The sequence below is a fragment of the Colobus angolensis genome, unplaced genomic scaffold (genome assembly GCF_000951035.1).
Source record: "Colobus angolensis palliatus isolate OR3802 unplaced genomic scaffold, Cang.pa_1.0 Scaffold113, whole genome shotgun sequence".
Classification (NCBI taxonomy): Eukaryota; Metazoa; Chordata; class Mammalia; order Primates; family Cercopithecidae; genus Colobus; species Colobus angolensis.
The window spans coordinates 3,887,786-3,893,247 of NW_012112364.1; the positions used below are offsets into that span (position 1 = coordinate 3,887,786).

General features: G+C 43.1%; 1 pseudogene; it reads left to right on the forward strand.

Annotated features, from left to right (window-relative positions):
- The first annotated feature begins 313 nt into the window (after positions 1-313).
- LOC105524059 lies at positions 314-1,916 on the forward strand (annotated as a pseudogene).
- The last annotated feature ends 3,546 nt before the right edge of the window (positions 1,917-5,462 follow it).

The window sequence follows — 5,462 nt, forward strand, 5'->3', positions numbered from 1 at the left end:
CTCTGCTGCCCTAGCTCAGAGGAGGTTGGTGATGATTCTGACAAATCCCATTGCTTTGCGTGTGCCCAGAACCCCAGGCCCATCCTTTCCTAGCTGGGGCCATGCTGGACGGCACCAGCATCTCACATGGCTCCTGAGCCTTCCTTTCCCATGGCCGGAGTCTGCCCAGGTTATCTCAAAAGCCTGAAAACAGGAAACGTGTTAGGGAATTAACAATGATCTCTGGGTGGAGGAGCTTTCAATGACTTATTTTCTGCTTTAAACATTCCTGTATAGTCCCCAATGGGCCTTCACTGCCTTTGTAATTTTTATTAATCAAGGAGTTTCTCATGCTCTCACCTGGAAGAATCTGAAGCCCCATATACAAGACGTTATCCAAGATGTTATTTTTCCACTGATGTGCACAGATGCCGATGAGGAACTTTGGCAAGAAGACCCTTACGAATATATACGCCCAAAGTATGATGTGTTTGAAGATTTCCTTTCTCCTACCACTGCTGCCCAGACACTTCTGTTTACAGCCTGTAGTAAGAGGAAAGAGGTACTGCAAAAGACAGCGATTTTGTTACCAGATTCTTATAGAACCAAATGCTGACCCTCGGAAAAATGATGGAGCCCTGCATATGATTGGCTCTTTAGCTGAAATTCTTCTGAAGAAAAAGATCTATAAAGATCAGACAGAATGCATGTTGCAGATTCACGTACTCCCTCTCTTTGGCAGTGAACTAGGCTACATGAAAGCAAGGGCTTGCTGGGTACTTTACTATTTTTTGTGAAGTGAAGTTCAAAAGTGATCAGAACTTTCAAATAGCCTTAGAGCTAACAAGATGTCTGATTGATGATAGAGAAATGCTTGTGAAAGTGGAAGCTGCCATTGTCCTTCAAGTATTGATCAGCAGTCAAGAAAAACCTAAAGAATGTATCACGCCATTCATCAGACCTGTCATGCAGGCTCTTTTTCGTATTATAAGAGAAACAGAAAACGATGACCTTACCAGTGTAATTCAGAAAATGATCCATGAAGATAGTGAAGAAATTGCTCCTATTGCAGTAGAAATGACACAACATTTGGCAATGACATTTAACCAAGTAATCAGGACAGGGCCAGATGACGAAGGTAGTGATGACAAAGCAGTTACTGCTATGGGAATTCTTCTTTTTTTGCCCCCCCCCATGAATGAGTCTCTTTTTCTTTTCTTGGTAATCTCTTCCAGTTAACTACTTCCGTTGTAGGTGATGAAATGGGTAAGGCTCCACACTTCAGATATTGGCACTGCTATGAGCATGGTCTTTCCCTTTATTGCAACTCACAATCAAAACCTTTGATTCTTTTTTCTATTCCAGTCCCAGAAGTAGTCAACACTGTAGAAGTTAATTGATGAGTAGTAACCTACAACCAGGCTCTAGCTCCTCCAGGAACTCTACAGGATGAATTTAACTATGCATTAAACTAAAAGGCATTCTCTCAAATATTTGCTATGGGAATTCTTAATACAATTCACACACTGAGGGTAGCTGAAGATCATAAAGAGATAACCCAACAGCTCGAGGGAATCTGCTTACAGGTCATTGGTACTGTTTTACAACAACATGTCTTAGAATTCTCTGAGATCTTCTCTCTAGCGCACAATTTGACATGTGAACAAGCGTCTCCACAGATGTGGCAGCTACTACCCCTTGTATTTGAAGTCTTTGAGCAAGATGGCTTTAATTATTTTACAGATATGATGCCCTTCCTTCATAATTGTGTAACAGTTGATACAGACACACTTCTGTCTGACACCCATTATCTTGAAATGATATACAGTCTGTGCAAAAAGGTTTTTACAGGAGTTGCAGGAGAAGATGCAGAGTGTCATGCAGCAAAATTGTTTGAGGTCATCATTTTGCAGTGCAAAGGGCGAGGCATTGACTAGAGGAACTGGGGAGTGATGAAGATGATATTGATGAAGATGGGCAAGAATATTTGGAGATTCTGGCCAAGCAGGTTGGTGATGATGGAGATGAAGAAGACTGAGATGATGACGTGGAAGAGACTTCTCAAGAAGGCTGTTCCACAGTCATTGATGATGACAGTCATTGATGATGACCCTGTTGATGAGTATCAGATACTTAAAGTTATCTTTCAAACTATTCAAAATCGTAATCCTGTGTGGTATCAGGCTCTGCCTCATCGTCTTAATGAAGAACAAAGAAAACAGTTACAGTATATAGCAACTGACTGATCAAAGAAGAGCAGCCCATGAATCCAAAATGATTGAGAAGCATGGAGGATACAAATCAGTGCTCCAGTTGTGCCAAGTTCTTTCAACTTCGGAGGCCCAGCACCAGGGATGAATTGAGTTATCCCTTTCTTTCCTGATGTGTGATTGGAGTGAACAGCTTGTGTTCCTCCTAGTCGTGGTTCCAGAACTGGTTCATTTTATCTATTCTAAACTAATGATCAATAGATGGAAAAAGAAACAACAACCCCAGAGATGGGACCTGATCACGCAACCTGGCACTGGAAGAGAAACCAGCAGGATTTTGGTCGGGGGGTGGGGGTGGGAGGTAACTTGGGGGGCATATTTTCTTTAGTTTTTGAAGAAAGTAAGATCCTGACTCTGAAGCTTCAAAGTGGAAGCTGTGGAAATCTGAAACAAGAGGGGATGTCATGAAGGCAGCTTTTCCTTTTCTAAGGAAAAAATAGGCACGGGCTACAGGACTGCTTAAAAAGTCTCATTTACAGTATGAACTCAAAGGTAGACGTAGTTTTTACACCTATGAGTATTTGTCCAATTTCTGTCTCTTCCTCACCATTGGGTGTCTATTCTTTATATGTAAATAATATAAGATAATGATAGCCTTATTCAATCCTCATCATTTTCATTCATCATTGCTCCTGTGTAGATTATTGGACATTTATTATAAAAATCTGTAAATGAATTAGCACTTTCCTATTGAAACAAGCCTGCTAGCCTATGTATAAAATACCAAAATGTTTGCTGTTTATAAAAAGATGTAATGGGGTGGGGGGTAAGGGTAATTTCAAGTTATTAATTTAAAAATGAACTAGCAGTTTTGTACCTGGTGACTCTGTGGTGTGCTAGCCTCTGACAGTGACTTGAATTTGGTATTGTAAAAAGGGGTTAGTGGTATTTCACTGCTGCTAAAAGTGACAATTCCCTCTGTGTCCTGCTTTTCTTAAAGCTGTCAGTGTACAAGTGGGTCTCTGAATACCAGACCTTACTGTAAAAAAATAAGAAAGGTGGTATCTACAGCATGTCAATTGGATCTAAAGTTCTGCTCTTAAAGAGTTCATCTAAGAGTATGGCTAAACATCTATATATGCAATCTATTAAAAGAACTGAATTCGGAAAAAAAAAAAAAGTAAGCAAGCACTCCTACTTCCTCCTTATCGTTTGTTATCTTGCAGTTTTCTTCCTCAGACCCAGACCCCAGGAAGCTTCCCACAGTCAGTACCATCCGCTCTTTCGTGACAGTGCTGTACCTGATTTCACCCTCAGAAGTAGAACTCAGGGTACTTTTCTCTCCATCCATGTTTGGCCCCATTTCTTCTTGTAAACTGTAAGTGCCTGGTAGGCAATGAAAACAGCTGGCAGCCTCGCCAGCTTCTCAACACGTGCAAGGACTTTTTTAAGAGGATACCTTAATTTTGATTTTCAGCTTTTGTAATAACAAGAAGCCATTATGGAGCATCACTTTGTGCCAATTCATAAGCATTAATATTTCACCTTCACGGAACCCAGGAACTGGATAATACTATTGTCCCCGCTTTTCACATGAGAAAACAGAGGCAGAGGGTGGTGCAGGGGCTCACGCGAGGTCAGGCAGCTAGTGAGTGGCGTAGCCAGATCTGAATCTAGGCAGTCTGACCCTGAAGACCACGCTCCTGATGAGCAAAACGTGGAGAAATTTAACTCCTTTTACTTGTGGTTCCTACTGCTGCTGTGCCTGATAAGGACACAGGCAAGTAAAGACAAATTAGCCATAAATCTTCCCCAAAGAAAAGCAACACAGCCAAAGTGCCAAAATTAGTGACCCAGGCGACTCGCCCAGAGCGTCTGCTTGGCAAAGGCGTGAGTCTTTTCACGGTCTGCAGTGTTTCCCTGGAGTCACACTCCAATTTCTCAATAACCACTTACTAGGAAATTAAACAGTAGTAGTAGAACCCTGATTTTTTTTCAGAGGCGGAAATAGAATCCCAGGAGTTTCCGGGGAGGAAGGAAGGCACAGAGGGAGACAGGGCTGAGGATTGCCTAAGCGCCTGATACACACCACAGCAGGCCTGCACCTGATCCATTCACCCCCAAGACAGAGAAATAAACAGATCGATGGAGCAACAGCCATTTGGTGATTGTTTCTTCTCACTCTGTGGGGGCAGGGCTGGGGATGGCTGGGAAACTGCAAGCTATCTGAAGAAAACTTCCGCATTTGCTCCCTCATGGAAAAGCTAATGGGAATTCTGTCTGAACGGCACGGTGTTTACTATCAGGACATAGTCCCAAAGCATTCTCCTGGCATGCGCAGACTGACGGAGAATTAGCTCTGCCTGCCATGCACAGGAGCTGGCCGGTCTTGGGCCTTGGGAAGCTCTCCCAGGTTTCCTTCCTTGGCAGCCACAGCAGGAATCCTGAATTGTTTACAGTGAAGCCAGGAGATAAGACCGTCACCGCAAGGAGTTCAGATTCTTTTGCTAAATTAGAAGAAACAGATGAGACAAAGCTTGCAAAGGGGCTCTGCTGTGTTAAGCAAGTCATGGGCTGCCTTTGACGACCCTTTAGAGAGAGCTGCGGACAGCATGCAGAGGTTCTCGCAGATGTTTACCTCAGCTGGAGCAAAAGCATTCTCCAGAAGCAGCTCTGAGAGATGCCCATGAAGGTGGGATCCTACATGTCTGGGCTCACTGGAAAACGTCTAGCAGCTTCTGAGAAAAAGTATGGTTTGCAAAGTCAAGTTTGGTCAATGTTTTTTTCTCCCTCAATATCAATTTGAAAACTTTTCTGTTGAATTTGCACACAATTTTTTTTTTTAATATTCCTGGGAACATTGCTCAAGAACCCTTTTTTTTTTTTCTAGGGGCCCACCACAAACTGACCATGTGACTTTGGGCCAGTTGCTTAACCTCCCTAAGGTTCCATTTTTCCCCTCTATAAAATGGGAATGTAAGTTAGTGTCAGCTGGGTGTGGTGGCTCATGCCTGTAATCCCAGTACTTTGGGAGGCCAAGGTGGGCAGATCACGAGGTCAGGAGATCGAGACCATCCTGGCTAACATAATGAAACCTTCTCTCTACTAAAAACACAAAAAATTAGCTGGGCACGGTGGCAGGTGCCTGTAGAACCAACTATTCAGGAGTCTGAGGCAAGAGAATCACTTGAAACCAGGAGGCGGAGGTTGCAGTGAGCCGAGATCACACCACTGTACTACAGCCTGGGCAACAGAACAAGACTCCAACTCAAA